Source organism: Dermacentor variabilis, chromosome 3, assembly GCF_050947875.1.
Source record: "Dermacentor variabilis isolate Ectoservices chromosome 3, ASM5094787v1, whole genome shotgun sequence".
NCBI classification, from domain to species: Eukaryota; Metazoa; Arthropoda; class Arachnida; order Ixodida; family Ixodidae; genus Dermacentor; species Dermacentor variabilis.
Window position 1 is genome coordinate 111,548,556 of NC_134570.1, and position 18,088 is coordinate 111,566,643.

Consider the following 18,088-nt stretch of genomic DNA (forward strand, 5'->3'; position numbering starts at 1 on the left):
GTTCGAAACTCTCAGAAGCTCCTCTCATTTCTGCAGCCAATAGTAACAAATCTTTTTAATGCACTTTATAATAGGTCTCGGAAATTTGGCATAAAAGCAACACCAATATTTTTTTTTTCAGTTCTTTCCCGTGTCTAGGGCATTTCAATAGAATCAGGTATTAAACTTCCAGGAGCTCTCCTCACTAGTGCAATCAAAAGTCATTATTTGTAGGTAATGCACTCCACCCTCTACCTACAGGCATGTATAGAAAATATGGTTATCAATTTTTACGGGGAGGTAACAATGTAAGTACGCTATACTTTACAGCTAGGATATGGCACGGAATTTTAGCGGAGAAAGCGCGTTTCTGATGAACAGTTTTGATGCCAAAAGCATAACCCTATGTAACGAATTATCTTTAAGCCAAGAAAGATACATGCACATCACCAATGACAGAATGAAAGGGAACAGTCCTTGCGTTCGTCTAAAAAATGATAAAGGTGATTCCTCTAAAGCACAGTGGCGCGAAGAATGAAATAACCACTACATTATGTGGTGGGCGAATTCAGTTCGGGAAAGTGTCACTCATTTCGGCTTATACAGACGACCTAGACATGTTGATGCACACGGAGGGCTGTTCCGGCTCCCAACCGTCAATTGTCCCATGACACGATGTGCTGGCCAGGGAGAGCAGGTCATGGCGAAACATGGCCGCCTGCAACGCGGACTGGTAGAGGACGCCAGACCTACCCTGGCACCTGTACGTGTAGTAGCGGTGTTGAGCCACCTTGGCAGAGTCACCCCATAGGCTGCGGCAGGTTTCGTCAGCTTCTGGCGAGGTCGGCTGCGGTGGAGCAACTGTATCCTGCACTGTCCCGGGGTCACACCGCTTCTTGAGACGCACAAGGAAGGTGGCTGTTGTGAACAGGTAGCAAACAGAGGTGTACCCTACGCCAAGTTCATCCGCTGTATCAACAGCTACGTGCTTCGGCAAGGGCCAGGCTGTCTTCCTGCCGAACATCAAGGCGTGTGGATAGAAAATGACGTTATACGATGACGCGTTTAGCTGATCGTTCAGTCCTGCCAGCGTCTTCGAGTCGGGTCGGCGACGTCTAGCCAGATAAGGAATAAAAATATTGAGCGCTAAATTTGTCTGCGCGAGTTTGGTGGTGACGGCCCGGGCTGCGTTCGCGATTCCTTCCACGTCAGGTTTCGCGTCATTGCGCCACCACAGTGCGACGCCGCCGATTCCGCTACGCTTCGCGAGAAGTTCCGCATCTCCGAAATGGCTTGCGTCGTCTTCGATGGCGCCATTCTCGAGTGTTTCGGAAACAGTGGCGCCGATGTTGACCCCCAGCAGTATCTGTGGCCGTCGGTCATCACGGCAGACAGCTCGGAGCGGACGAAAATCTTGCAAGTGGCAAACAGAATTTGCATTCTCAGCGGCTCGCGAAGCCAGTTTTCCTTGAATGGAGTAGTAACAAAATATTGCTACGTGACTGCAGCAAGACAACGGTGTTCGTACGTGGGGTCCGTTGCCGCTCAGGTAACGGTGCGCGGCTTTGGGCCGATAAACGTCGCAGATGTTCGACTCCTTGCGGAACAAGCCAACGTTATCCTTGCCGTCGGCTGCGCTCCGGTGCTGCCGCCCTGGTGAGGCACGGGATGAAAGTGTGCCGTTGGCGAGGGACCGTGTCGCGAGGACCGCTTTGGGAGTCGTCGTGCGGGTGTAGTACGGCCTGACCACTATGCCTACGCCTTCGTCCGATGCCACGTCCTCGTATTCCGAATCGGTCTCCGCTTCTTCGCCGACGTACCTCCCCAGCCAGTACAGGACCAGAAGGAGCACGACAAGAAGCACGACAGCCACGCAAGCCAGGCACGCGAGGCTGCGAAAGGGGCTCCCCGGGTGGCGACGCGGCATGTACGGGCTCCACCACACGTGGCGCTTCCACGACTTGCGACGGCTGTCGCGCCTCTCCGCGGTGACGAGGATGGATCGGTCCAGGGGCGGTTCTTCGGAATAGACCTCGATTAAGGACGCCGAGTAGACGCTTTCTAGCTCGGAATTGCCGGTGGGCGGTGGCAGCAGGCCCGCGTAGAAGAATTGGCGGTACCGGGGGTCGTAGTAGCCCATGACCACGTTGTCCTCGTCTTCAGGCGGTGTGGCAGTCCCGTAATCGCCTTCATTGTATTCGGCGTTGGACCGATAATTCGTAGGGAATGCTTGAGCCATGGCTGGGCGCTCAAGGCAGCGAAGCAGCAAGCTCTTCTTCTCCTGCTCGTGCACTGCGCGTGCGCAGGCTCTTCCTCTTGCGCGCCGATGATTTCAGGGATGGCCGTAGCTATGGATGTCTGGATGCATAATCGCGGAGTTCGTGGCACATACCCACTCTGGGGTATATGCCAAGAACCTGGCAGTTCAGAGTAAAACAAGAAGCAAGAAATGTACAAGTCAAACAAAACCTGACAATAGATGCGATAGAACCAAAAGAGGTAGACATTAGAGGTAAGATGATAAACAGGTACGAGGTGCCTCAGAAACAATGGCCAACGTTTCGACAGGTGGACCTATATTCGTCAAAGGTGGCTTTGTCATTCTCGGCAGGTTAGTTTTAAGGGGCTAGTTGAGTGACGTCACCGCAGTCGTTGACGGTGGCGGATGGTTGTAAATGGAGAGACTGAAAATAAAATTAGCGCTGTCGCCTGACGTCTCTAGGCGTGGTTTCTATAAGACGAGGGGACAAGCGCGGGAGAGTGGAAAGGCGGCAAAAAAAAAAAAGAAAACGAAAAAACAGGGACGCAAAAGAAGGACATAGGACACTGTTGGGGGAGCGAGAGGTCTTATCTCCACTGGTCTGGTCTAGCTATATCACCTTTGTGTCTTTAATGCAATGAATGTTAATCTCTACAACACTTCCTTTTGAAATGCCGCCGGTTCATTATTCGAAGGAAAATGTTTTTTTTTTAAGAAGGCTCTTCCAAAACCTTGGTCTGAATTTGAAACTTCTAGTAATTATTTCCTTTAGGGCTACTGTATTCGGTTACAGCCACAGGAACTTTTGTGAAGCCTCTGCATCTTTGTGCGCGAGACAGAAAGAATTCCGCGCTAAAATTGTTCTTGATACTTGTCATGATCACATAATTTTTTCTGTAATACTTAGCTATCTGATTATTCATATCTGTATTAAGAGACACTTCGAATCTCATATACAAGATACTTATTTCATTTAAGCTTACTTCCCTCAACAAACATTGATAACAGTTTTTTCACCGCCCGGATCATGGCCGACCCCTGTTTGGGATCATGGTTTGAGCCATTTCACTAAGCAACAAGAACGAGAACACTGTTAATGAGCCTTCAGGGGTATTGTAGGCGGCGTTCGTCTGTGATTTTAGACGAGCCGGTCAGCCGGTGAGAGCGTGAGTAAGGAAAACACATGAGTTCAAAGAATGAATTCAATAGCGTAGTAGCAATGCATCGGGTATATATATATATATATATATATATATATATAGGGGGGAGGGGGGGTTACGTGTCAAGGCCACTTTCTGATTATGAGGCACGTCGTAGTGGAGGACTCCGAAAATTTCGACCACTTGGGGTTCTTTAACGCGCACCGAAATCTAAGTACGCGTGTGTTTTCGAATTTCGCCTCCATCGAAATGCGGCCGCCGTGGCCGGGATTTGATCCCGTGACCTCGTGCTCAGGAACCCAAATCGGGTAATTTTGAAGGCGTTAATGTGGTGCCACGGGGACTGAGGGAAATGGATGGGGTAATTGAAAGGTAGTGGCTTGGGCTTTCAAGGGACGTTATACTGAGTAGTTCGATCTAGACGTCGTCATGGCATGGCCTTATTAGCGGCGAGAATTTGGAGTGGCGCCCTCTCACGACTGACGTCACGGCCAGGACGCCGCTCGCTTCAGCTCGCTGGGCTGCCACGCGCGCTCGTTCTCTTGGTGCGTGCTCGGGGTATTGGCGGCTTGAGCCGTACTTACAGAAGATTATTTCGGATTATTTCTGTTGCCATGCGTGTACCGGAGTTTCTTCTTTGAAACCGCGTGAGTCATGAAAATTTGCGACTTGGATATCGCAAGCTATGTAGCGCTGAAGGGATCTAATGGTCTTTCAATGCATATATGCACCCGGTCTGTTCATAAATTTTGCTTAAAGATAACGTCTGCAAGTTCAACACGCGAAGTTATTTATGATGCTCCTCTAAACACTTAACATTCCCTTAGTACTTAAGTATGAGGGACATAGCATTTTACATGGAAAAAATACCGTGATATTTGGTGTCAATATTATAAATCCGTGTTTGAAAGACACTGCCCAGCGAAGCTTTCGTCATAATTCTTATCACTCTCGTGAGTTGTTTTAATCAAATGTGGCAACTGTATTAAGGCCTAAATGGAAGAGATAGGCGCGCATTTTGTGCGAAAAGGTTTGGCACTACTTCACCGTTCTCTGTAATAGGCACCAAGAAACGACGGCGCGTCGTGTATAGTATATATATATATGCTTCACGAATATCATAACAGCAATCAGATGAAAGAAAATTTCGTGTTTAAGATCGAAAATCAATCAAATCCGAGAGATGAAATGTGGCATAGTGACCCTCAGTAGCTTTTATCGACGATATGGCACGCCCCTCCCACAACGGAAGCAACCGACTGTCGTTATGGTGAGGCGTACATTGTTCGCGAAACCCAGCAGTTCACTACAACTTCGAATTGACACCATGAAGTAACTCTTTACAGCTCGAATTACAATGTCTATAGCATACTCGAGGCACTACAGCGCAGCTTACAGGCTACGTTGAAATGGAAAATGCAAACACATTCTGCCTTAACATGTCTCGATCCTGCGTTGTTTAATTACACAGACTGAAAACTATGTGCTTCGTCAGTGCATAAAAGAAAACCTCGCGTACCGGCCTCTTAAAGAAGACACCACAAGTCTCACATGAATACTTGTCCTCCACTGGGGAACAATATCTTCAATATGTGCAACACTACTAATGAATGGGCCTTCGGCTTCTTGCTGGCTGCAGCGAACCGGCCCAAAAGGCATATTTCACTCAAATATTTGACCGGAGCAGCCTGTGTCAGTTCTCCAAACAGACTCATCATGTATGTTTCTCAAACAAGAAGCACCAGTAAATTGCTCAAGTGTAACACAGAAAGGAAATAACTATTAGTACATTCCTTTCTGTGTGCTGCAAACAGCTGTGAACCTCAATCAACTTTGCTTCAAGTTACCGCCACTAAAATTTAACCGGTGAAGAACAGCCTAATTTTGAGAACCAGTTAATAACGCAAGTGGTGCTGGCCGAATCTAAACTGCAGTGGTAGTTAAGTCCTCGTGTTACTGCCGAGGGTTTCTGTGAAGAAACAGAAAATTCGATACCGTGAACTATTCGTCGTGAGCAAAAATGTTTTAGCGGGTTAAAATTGAGATATATGTTGTAGAAGTTATATATAGTCAGCGTTTAATAGTGACACACATATTGCACTATGGTGGGTGTGGAATCTTAACTAAATTCTTATGTGCTGTGCTTTTGCGTCTGTGCTTTTATTATTCACGTGAGCTACCTCTGGAAAGTGTAGATCCGCGGAGGAAAAACCCATAATGGGCTGGTCTCAGCTCCCTCGCGTGGCACTATAGCGTTGCCTTCGAGAAATGTATTGTCTTCTAGGAAATAAGCGCCTTGATTACATTTCCGCGAACGATTACATCGTAAAATATATATTTGAGAGGCCCGTCATAAGTATACAAGCATTGGGAACGAGAGCGAACAAACGGAAACACTGCAGAAGGCGTTGGACACCGCCCGAACTGCAGCAGACGACAGGCGCGAGTCCTTGCCCTGACGTCACGCGAGCGGCGCTCGCAGCGCCCCTCTGGTTGTTCTCGGGGCTAATACAGAAGTGGCACGACCCTGTGTGGTCGAAGCGCCGTAAAAGGCATCCGGCCGTCTGTGGCTTTGGAATGCGTCGAGGAGGGTCTTAACAAGAAATAGAAGAAAGGAAAAGAAAGAAAGCCGGAAGAACAAATAGGAGAGTGGCAACAAAAAAGAAATACAAGCTGGAGGGGTACGTACACTGTGGAAAAAGGATGTATAGTTGATATATGCATAAAAGCGTGGATGAGAATATTAAATTAAGTGGTAGGGAAGAGGCAGGGAAAAACTGGAAATGGAGGAATAGGTGAGGATACGAATCGAAGTTACCTGGTGACAGGACGTGTTTTGTGTATTTGTTAAGGATATGAGAACTTCAGGTTCAAGTTTCAGCTTTTAGCGATTACAGGTTGCCACGTGCCAAATTGATTCTCGTCGGGTGTAGGCATTTAAAATTGTGCATAAGGTATGATTCCGTATGCTTCCCTCTCGAGATGAACAGAAATTTGTTTCTATTATATAGAGCCTTGCTTTGTAAAATATGTTTCCAAGTTCATTGAAGTGGCCGGCTAACGTGTTAGGTAAATTGTTTCGTATCTGCGCGATGGCCGTTGAGTCGTCTATGAATATGTAGTCTTTGTTTCATGTATGTATGAATTGTTTGTTACAAGTCGCACATTCTGGACAGTAGAGTACGTCAACTGCTTGACGTGCAGATGGAACTCGAAATTACCTTATAAAAGTACTTCAATGCTGTAATATTTACTGTAATAGAAGATTGAATATGTTTGCATGTAGAGCATCTGGGCCGGCCTCAAGTACCGGATGCTGGCTTCGTCTTTGTCCTTAGTTTGGCGTGTACAAGAATGTCCTTGAAATTAGTGTTGCGTCTGTAGGCTACATTGGTCGGGTCCGGAAAGATCTTAAGTTTCTGGTTGCTGGTGACAATTGGGCAGTATTTACTGAGAATGTTGTTCCCGTTTGGGAGTCCGTTTGAAAATTTAGTACTAAGAAGAGGCGTTGTTCTTCTGATCTTATGGAAGAGATTGAGGACCTCGGCTCGATCAAGTTTGGTTGTATCGGTGTAAGCTCTTTGAAGGCTACTGTTTGTGTGGTTCTTGTTTGATAGGGTTCCTTTAAGGTGATCGAATCTATCTATGTAGTCTTGGTTTTCAACGCAAATGTGACGTAGTCGTGCGGCGTGACCTTCAGAGATGCCTTGTTTGCAATGTCTGGGATGGTGGCTTGTGTATTCTAGGTATTATTCTTTGTCAAAATGTTTCCTATACAGCGTTGTATTAAGTGTCCCATTGTCAATATATATCGTTGTGTGCAGAAAGCTTATGAATCGGTTGAAGATTCCAATGTCAATTTTATCGTTTGGGTGAAAATAATTCATGAACGTCTGGAACAAAGATTGAATCCAATGTAGACAAAGAATCAGCTCTATCTCTTTTCCTATCTGACTATATCACGTTTGCTTAAACCATGCAATAGGCGTTTCTGCTGATTATATACTATTTTATAGGAAACAGTTACAATGGCATGCGCCGTATTTGTACACAGATAAGGAAGGGCGCCTAATTTGGTGCGAAATTGAAATGCGTGGTACGGTGCTCTAGACGAGTGACCTGAGCAAGTTGTGTGAACGAGAAGATTTATACTTTTCTCGAAAACTTCATTACGGTAGTGATCGTGCATTGCTCCTTTCTTGACACTTTAATAGCGTATGTAACACGTGTTGGAGCCTGGTATCTCACAGGGGTATACCGATTACCGCTGGTTCGAGCTTAGTGGGCCACAGGGCCGCGTCAAACGTCGCCTCTGGTGCTCCATAACGCACCACGTCGCTCGTGCTCATGCCGTAAAATGGGACACCGAGCGCTAGGCACGCAAGAGAACACAGTACTGTCCTAAGGTAGCGGAAACCTTTTGTTGACTCTTGTGACACCCGACACTGCACAAACGCCCAGTACCCGGCCGGCGCGGTAACAGAAGGGCTCTCGCTCCAAGGGCGACGCTAGCACGTTGCTGAGAGGGAATGGTTCACCGCGGTACGCCGCTGGAGAAAAGTGTAGGGGTGTGCGAATGTTCCAAAATTTGGTATAGCGAATCAAGTGGTATCGTATTCGACTCGGTCTTCCGAGTCGAATAGCCACCATTTGAGAACGTGAATATTTATAGAATGCGTTTCCAATATTTCAGAACGTCAACTCCGCCCAAGTAAACTTAAAATTGGAGTGAACGTATGGTAAATTATCACCCCGCGAGCATAGTATAGAGATAAAACATGCGAACTTGAGTAGTGGAGCAGGCTACGTTTGCTTAGGTCGCCATACTTTACAGGCTGTACAGTGCTCACTCGCATTCCTTGAAGAACCCTGTGCATGCGAAAAAATTACTTATTTACTTGTGATGGTCTATTTTTGCTCCTATTTAACAACGCTTCATAACGTACTACGTAACGGCAGAAACTTGCTAACTTTAAAAATACGGGGATGGGAACATCATTTTATATTAATTTGTCATAACGGCTTCTCACTGTTCCAAAAGTATCTGAAAAGTATTCAATGTGCCATGTTTCACCCTGTTTCGCATTTAAGCAGAGTGCGGAGACACTATTCACGTGTATACAGGTGGATCTGTCACACCGCACGCCTCCACTGCAGCCTCCGTCATCGCACATAGATCATCACTCGGCAGTTCAAATTAGAGCGTATGTCGACATCAAGTGCCACAGAACTTGTCGCAGTCCGGGAGGCGCTTCCATCTCTCTCCGAGGAGCTTCTTCGCATATCTCTTCAAACCATTGACTGCATCTTCAAGCACACCCGACACCATCAACAAGCGCGCTAACTCCATATTTCGCTCGCAGTGCCCTGTTTAAATTTTGTTATTTCGCAAAGACCTTACGTGAATAGAACTGCCTTACTGAAGCAAGTCATCAAGTGCGAATTAACCTTTAGTATTGAATAAATAAAATGTACAAATATTCGATGCGATTCGATTTCGTTCGGGCACTATTCGATTCGTATTCGATTCGTTCTCAAAAACCACTATTCGCACACCCCATGCAAACGGTCCTCAGAGTTACGTTGCGTGCTCTCTAGATAAGGGCCCACTCGCGAGAGCTAGGGCAGTTTCCGTCGGCTTGGTCCTCCACTAAGTGCGGCTCGTTGCAGTACGACCACGCGCGAGCACTACGCACAACTCCTCGTCTTACCGTCCGGAAAGGACGCTGAGCCGAAGGCACACAACGTACGCGCATGCCGGACGTACAAGGGCACCGTAGGTGAGTTCATAATCGAGACACAAAGGGGCAGGCGGACGAGAGGAAAGCACGTACGGGCTCAGTACACTCGCGAAGGTATCTCCATCACACTCTCTCTCTTCTCACAGCGGCGCGAACCGCCGCCAGCAACACTAGCACCCCCCCACCGCAAACCACCGTGAGTGCAGCACCACCGTCGACAACTGTCGCGACTGGAAAAAGGGAGACGTATGGGGACAGTACAGATGAATGCCCGCACAAAGGCACCAAGCCATACCTCAATTCCCACACACGCAAGACCTGATCTCAAACGTGAGCCAAGCAGTTATGTTTTGCAACGCCTGATGTTTGACTCGCCGCTTCTGGACACTGGAGAAAGCGAAAAGGCGGGATGTTTCTACACTCATCTCCAGGGTCGCCGCCTGCCACCCATCCAGGTTACAGCTTTTTTATTGCGACAATAATTATATGGACACTCCAGGCGCATTCCTGCTGTCGGCGTTGCCGCGAGGTTCCGCATAAAGGCCACGGGCGATAAGATCGTTGCCGCACGCCGTATGCTGTATGTGCGAGTGAAAGCGTGCGAGGGTGAGCAGACCATCGTGGCTCAGTCTCGCACACGCAAGGGAGGAAAGCAGGGAGGAAGCGCGCCGTCTTCCGTCGTGCGCAAGGCTTCGGGGGGAGAAGAGAGAGGGGTGCGCGTTTTACTCCGGCGGCCCAGGCGGCCGGGCCGCTGCATCTTGAGAGCCATCTGCGACGGGTAGAGAGTCCCCGCTGCGCTTTGTTTTCAAAGCGTAGTTCGCGTTGACGAGAGCGACTGCGCGTAGTTGAACTAGCTCGCTACTCCTGCCGCGTTTCCTCACTGTAGCGTTTTGACAGCGAGTTTCCGCTGTTAAAAAATTAAATTATGCCGTTTTAAGAGCCAAAATCCCGGTCTGATTATGGGGCACGCCGTAGTGGGGAACTCCGGAAATTTGGACCACCTGGTGTTCTTTACCATGTAGCTAAATCTAAGTGCACGGGCCCCATTTCGGCCCCATTGAAATGCGGCCGCCGTGACCGGTATTCGATCCCGCGACTTTGGGCTTACATATATAGCAGCCTAGCATCAGAGGAGTTTCCGAGGTCAACGACTGAGATGTGTTCAGGTTGCCTTGCGCACGCGTGACGCTCTGCTTCTTAATTTAGTTATACTCGCGGGCAAATTTTTGTGGGTATGAAGGGAAAGCTACGGAGGCAAAGCGCGCACAATTGAGAGCGCTTCTGAAAAGAGTTCCGCGTTTTAATCCACGTTAGTGTAGGCTGTGGAAGACAAAACAGAAATGCCTTATTAGCAACCATTAAATAAAACAGAACGCACCACTGAGTGTAGAAGCTTGCGTGTTGTTACGGCTTTTCCCTTCCGCGTCTGGGGAAACGCGAAACCATCGCACGTGGAAGCTGTGTCGATTCAGCGTCTGTTCCGTGAAACCAAAAGCACTGTCAAACGCTGCCGGACTACTTCGTGCCGTAACACACGGGCAGCAGCCACGCGCCAGCAGCTTTTCCTTCATAGAAAGTTGTCCGCCAGTATAGTATGCTTATGTTCACAAGTTTACACGGCCGAGAAAAGCACTATCTTTAGTTCGTATGGCTGTCCACTAATTCGCTATCGCAATCGATGCTTCGCCTTTCAGGCGAAACTGCAATTTTTTTCAGTAACTATATCGCGCCATCAGAATATTATACCGCCAAAATTTTCTCCCGCCTGCATTCTGAGGACTCTTCCGTGCGTCCTGCCTGAAGCTTTCGTTACGCTGCAGATCCCTAGAATTACGAAAAAAGTCATCCATTCCATTAAATGGCCTCAAGCAACTTACCTTGTTTCACATTAATGCACAGTACGGATACAGTGTTCACGTGCATGCAGATAGGTCTACCACACCACATGCCTCCATCGCAACCTTCGTCATCATGCATATGATCATCGCTCGGTGGTTTACAACCTGATCAGCAGAGCATGCGCACCCTGTAAGAGTTGGGGTGGGGCATGAAATAAGTGGTAGCTGGCCCATGCCATCGCCCGACTCATCCACGCCAAGGACGTTGTTGAAGGGATGGACTCGTTCTCATCGAGAACGAGGAATACGGGATTTATTTACAATATTTACATGAAGGGTGGAGAAGGTTACATTTTATCAGTATAGCATGATTCAAAAAGAAAGCACACCGAACAGCCGGAAACGGCTGCTTAAAAACCCTCTGTCCTCCCTAGATCCCTAGGTGAGCAAAACTACCTTTCAACTTTCGTCCAATGGGAGCGTCCAAAGTCATCGTAGTCGACCCGCCTTTGAGGGGGAGGGTTCACACACTCACTTCCGCACTTTGGTTTCACTGAACACACCGACGTGAGAGAGTTCTCGTAAACAGGGGTTGATACGCTTGACCTAAGCAGGCGCCTCTTGATCCCAGAGCTGACCCCTTAGCTAGCCGCCGCGTCTGTTCATTAACTGTGACGACTTCTGGGGCCCGTGAGAAAGCACCGCAAAACACCCTTTTCCAGGTGTTCTCTCGCTCCAAGCAAACCGTGAAGGCGGCAGCGAATCAACAATACTCGGTCCGCCGAACGTGGCTAGACATGCCGGCGCCGTTGGGCTCTCGAAGAGGCGCACTGTTGTCTTTACAAAGCGAGTCGTCGCAGCGGGCCGGGAAGGGTTCTAAGGTCGCTTCTCCGAAGATCGCTACTCGCGCAGGTCGATCGAAACAACTGCAGTGGGTGGTGAAAGGTTTGCAGTTCAGTACCCCTGCAGGCCGATTGTTACAATTCTCACAGAAGTCACTACCTACAGAGCAGGAGCGATTCTTCCGAGCTCTCTAATACATTCCCCAACCCAACCAGAAATCACCTCATAGCCCCTACACAATTCTCTCTGCAATGCCGCTTCTGCACAGAAGCCGAGACCCTCAGGCACATAATAGCGGGTGTTGCAGGCAGGCACGATTACATCCTCCGAACCTTTATCAAACCAACGAGCTTTGGAAGAAAACCTCGGCCAGCTCCGACCTCGAGGATCAGCAATGGCCGGTTGCGACGGTCCAGGATGCGGCGCGAGCTCAAGGCATCCTGGAATGAGGACGCCTCTCCAAAGCTTCAATTATATAATAACTATGTTTATTCTCTCTCGCCATCTCTCAGCGACTTAAACTAGGCCATATGTCAGCATCAACTGCCGTAGAACTTGCTACAATCTGGGAGGCACTTCGATGTCTCTGCGAGAAGCCCCTTCGCACATGGACGATGTTCCACGTTTCCAAGCCAGCCCTTCAAAGCACTGACTACGCTCTCAGACGGGGCCTGCATTAGTCAATAGCCCTAGAAATTACGGAGAATCACGACCATACAAATAGAAATGCCCAAAATATCACCCTTCAGTGGATACCAGCACACTGTGGCATGATAGAGGATCAATTGGCAGACGCTGAAGGGAGAACTGCTTTAAATAATGCTTCTGAAGTACGCATTGCGTTCTCACGGAAAATAAGGCCCTAGTTCGTTGCCTAACACGTTGAAGCACTGGACCGTACGAGAATGACGACACAGGCAAGTGGATTGATGAAACCCGGAAATCAAATACCGTATGTCTAACGAGCTCAATAGAAGTCAAACAAGCATGGCGCACCTGATTCGCCTTGGTGTCACATTTCGGTCACTTCGGTCGCCGAAGAGAACGGACGTACGGCGCGTTGGCTCCGTATTCTTCAGGAGATTTCGCAGGATTTTCGGAATTTCACCCGGGCACTTTCTGTACCATCGGATGTAGCAAGCTACCCGGAGTCTCCTGATATAAATTTTCATAGTGGGAAACGATTTTTCGCTACTTTACGAACAATTTTCGCCCGAGCCACGCCGACGCCGCGTTGAGACGAAGCGCGCGCCTGGACACAAGCCTAGGAGTGCTCCCGCCTGCCAGGCCGAACAACACCCAAGCCCTACGGACCAATTGTTCGCCAAGCATGGAGGAGGTCTCCCTTGAAGATTTTTATGGAGATGCCGGCTGGTGCACGGTCGGCTCCAAAAACCGGTCCGGCACCAGCGCATCGAGGGATAGACCTAAGAACCCGCACCAGCAGGGCATAGGCAGAAGGGTGTGGAAGAGTGCTGCCGCACTCTTCTATGACCGACTTGCAACAAGAAGGCCGTTCTCTTCGCCTCTGAGGAACCTCAGTGAGGAAATGGGTGTTCCAGTTAACTTGTCCTATGACTCCAGCCAAACAGTCACCGCCGTGACAGCAGCAACTCAAAGTGGGGCACATCGTTTGTAAAGATCACTAAACACGTGCCAGAGACATATTAAAACGCATTTACTAGAACTCCACTAAAAGTACTCGTGCACAAAGTTTTACACGGACACTTCTAAGTCACATGTCGGGGTGTCTTACGCAACCGTCATACCATCATTATCGGAATTGGGTTTACTGCATTCACAAGCAAGTATCTTTCCGGCTAGGGCTCATGCACTATTGCCGACAGTGAAGCATATAAGGAAATCAAACCTTTAAAGGGCAATTATATTTACAGACTCCCTAAGCGTCGTAAAAGCGTTGATGTCACTCTGTAAACACAAAAATCTTGTACTTACTGAGCTCTATTCCATTCTGTGTAGAGCGTATACATCTAACCAGTACGTGATTATATGCTGGGCGTCTGGCCATAGAGGCATTGAAGCTAATGTGCTAGCAGACCAATTGGCTACATCAATTACATCGCAAGCTATTAATCCTGCCGCTGCTATCCCTGCTACAAATCTGAAAAAAATTTTAGGACAGAAGCTGCACAGCCACTGGCAACGCTTGTGGAACGCTGAAACAAATAAGCTTCACTTGGTTAAGCCACAGTTAGAATTGTGGCCATCCGTAGAAGCACCACGAACTGATGTCCTATTCTGCTGTCGCAGCATAGGACACACATATAGCACCCACAATTTTTTGCTGACTGGTGGTGAACCACCAAGCTGTGGTAGATGTGGCGAGAGTGTGTGGATACCTCTTCCCGACACTCCAGGAGTACGTGTAGGACGGTAAGCAGAAACAGAGAGAAATAAAGATTTTTCTCTAGCATACCGCGATCATGTGTCTCTCAATCCCGTTCTGTTCCTTGGCGAAGACCCACTCTTAAACACAAAAGCAGTCCTAGGCTTCTTGAACGATGTTGTCCTACATGTTACTAGCCCAATAAATTCGTAGCGAATCCTCTCCCCGGAGGATGGCACTGTGACAGCAGTTTTGTATAGCTCATGCCTCCAGGCCCTTGTGCTTCAAGGACTCCGTTTAGGAAGTAGTGTTTCTTGCCAATTTTTGCATCTGACATATTTTCTATACCGTATCATTCTTTCGCAATGCATTTCCCATGTTCATAGTACAAATCATTCATCATTGCCATAATCTTACTACGTGCATATTTTACATACTTTAAAGCGACTAATTATAGAGGTCCCTTTACAGCCCCATCACACCTACTTATCAGAATTCATCGCTCCACTGCGAACTCACTAACATTGGCATGGCGCTCTTTGGCCATACTTGGCCCTTGCACCACTAAGCAGAACATATTTATTTATTTATTTATTTATTTATTTATTTATTTATTTATTTATTTATTTGCTGACTGGTGACTGTTAACTGCAAGCAATTATCTCGGGGACGGTATGATAAATTTCTGTTCCCCAGCTTAAGCTCCATCAAGAAGATACCGCAATCTGTCTGTCTGTCTGTCTGTCTGTCTGCTTGTTTGTTTCGTTCGTTCGTTTGTTTTTTGTTTGTTTTCCTGCTACTCATGGCGCATGCTCATCATGGCAGATTGACCAAGATTCGAGTGGAACTGAAGAAAGGCGTTTACTTCTGCCTAGAAAACGAAGAGAAGATTTGGAGAATACTCACAGAAACATAAAATATCATCATGTGCTAAACTATCTTGCGGCCAAATCGCCATGAAACAATTAGAAATCCATCAGCGGTGGAGCAAGCATCGTTTATATGACAGCTTCCGAGTAAGGTTGTCGGATAAAGAATGTCCTGAATGGAAAAATTCAATACATGCTGTCGAAACGGTACTTCTATAAAGTTTCTCCTTCAGGACGAAAAAAACAACGACTGCATCTTTAGCACCCGTGGTCCAGCTCTTCCTTCACTACATAGCTTATTAGCGGACGCCAGCGTGTTTTACTACCTATTTCTCAATTTTTTAACGCCAAGCGTAAAATTCCTAATGTATTGCCAGCTCAACATGGCAAATAATTATCCTCGTGGTTCCAGATACAGTGATACTGTCGCTCTGTCTGTTGTCAGTGCACAATTGTGCCAAGCTTGACGCACAGAAACTAGCGGATGGCGCAGAATGGAGGCCAGCGCCATGACCACCAATATATTATTATAAATCGTCAATATATTTCCGCGTGCTCTGACATCATACTTAGTTCCTGTTCGGATTCCAGCGAATTGACGCATTCGATTAATTTGTACTAGTAGTTTTTTTGTGTTCCTGCAACTTTTAACGCATGCTCCCAAATACCTCGTATTGTCGCCTTTGTAACATGCGACTTAGCTTTCCTCGCGCACTTCATTATTTAACAGAGCTAGAACTTTGAATGACATTAACTTACTCAGGGCAATCACCTGTACCCGTGGGTTTTACTTTTTACAAGCAGACTTTGTCGCTTTGAGCAACTGATGTCGAAACAATCACCTGGTAATAAACAAAAAGAGTTCTGTCATTTGCCCCACCACCACAGCACCGTCTATTTTTCTACTGTTTCACACACATCGTTTTGCTGAGGGTAACTGAAGTCGCTGACCTTGGCTTGATTTTTTATTCTGCACTCTCTATTACATCCCACGTTAGCACCGCTTCCCAACGAGGCCTAATATGTCTGGGAACTCTTTGTCGTTTGTCTGGGAATTTGAAGTGACCTGGCTCCTTTTAAAACCTCTATACAATTAACTGTTTGCCGTCCATCGCTAAACTATGCCTCGGTTGCCTGGAATGGCGCTCGTAAAAGAAATAACTAAACCATTGAGATGGTACAACGAAAGTCCTCGTCGATATTTGTGCCAAGCTGGAACCTTTTTCCAATGCGACCGAGTGTTTGGCATTTGTCCCCTCCCTTTCAGTTTCCCTCACAACCCTGCGCTCTATGCGTATTCAGTGTAAACTGCTACACGGTGGGATTTTTTGCACTAATCTCCTGGCCGATGTCCGTATAAGAACACCCCGAAAAGTTATGCGAACGCACCATACCGTTTATGTTCACCCTTCCTGCAATAACAAGTGTACCTCGTTCCAACCTTCAACAACGTATAAGCAGTATTCCTGACTTATTGTCATTTTTTAGCGATTCCTATGCTTCCTATCTAAGCTCCGTGGCATCACTATTGCCGATCCCTTTTGTATTCTTACCCTTTCATAAACCTTCGTGTTGCACCTCAAACTACACTTTAAAATTTTGTATCTAATCTAGTCTGTATGAGTCTTCCTTATTTACGTTTTAGAACGCAGCTCTTAGGCACCCGTTCCTGTATTGAGCATCGGCGTCGGCGTCCCTCGGAGTAACCTAGCGAGCGAGCACAGTGAAGGATGAAAGAGTGAACGCGGAGCGCAGCGGGGGATGAAAGACAGCAATAGCGAAGGGAGCGAAAGGCGGAAAGCGGGGGAGGAGGGTACGGCGAAAACGTGAGAAGAAAAGCGCAGTGACGCGTAAGACGTGTTCTGCGGTGACGATCGTCGCGATATGATGCCAGAGTAGAGCGCGTTGTCTGTTCACCTATGACGCCATCAATAAGGCATGCAGCGAGCGCATCCACCGATACCATACATGGAAACAAAGCGCTGCATGAGCGGAAGTCCGTCTGCGGCGGCGGCTGTGAAACGTGCCCGCGCGTCACCCACGCGCTACCTCTCGCGATCTCCCGACTAGCGAGGCAGTCGCGCCGCATTTCGCTCCGTTTGCAACGTGTCGCATGAGACAGATTGTGCGCGCCAGCCAATATATCGCGAAACGAAAACACTTATTAAGCTGCACTCAAATTTCGTGCGTTAGGTAGTATTGTAATAATCGGTGCTTCTTTTTTGTTCTCCATTTCAAGAGTTGATCTAATGCCTTTTTCTGATGTGCATTATGCATATACGGGGTGATCATTTTTATTTCTCCCGGAATTTTTAAAGACCGCCTGCGGCACCTACTATATTTCTAGTCCATAACTAGATTATTCAGAAAGGAGGAGGTTACTTGATTTGAAAATTATAACAGAGGAACAAGGACAAGACACAAGCGTTTGGGAGACGTGTCAGTTTCAAAGCGTTCCACAAAGAAATAGGGCAGCAAGTGCCTAAGCACACCCTCAGTATCGCTATTTGCTGCATAGCTTGAATTCTTAAAAGCGACTGCTTGCTGAATTGATTGTCTCTTGGTATCTCTTGCCTTTTTCTAGCTTTTCTTTTTGTTTTCTGTTTCTGTTGATTGCCGGCACGTATACGTTCATCGATGCGCAAGGTCATTTTTCCCGATTGTATCGCTCCCTTCCACTTCACCTCTGCCTTTCGCCTTATATATGGTGTTCGCCTTCCGTCAATAAAATTTAGTTCACAGCAGCGCTTGTGTTTTGTCCTTGTTCCTTTGTGGTTGCATGCGTTTCCGATGTTTTTATTTTCAAATCAAGTATGTACCATCTCGCCCAGAAAGAATTTTTAGTGGACATTACATGCACGAGAAATCAAAGCATATACAGAACTAAATAAGAAAATCACAAAAGAACTTCATAAGTAATTACTTTATGGCACATATTGCAAGTTACGTGAGTTTGCAAGGCATATCCGCTTGGAATGAATTTCCAGAATAGCGCCAGTTTGGGGATATGCACCATCAAACTCGCCGTAAAAATGCTCTGTTGCTCCACCT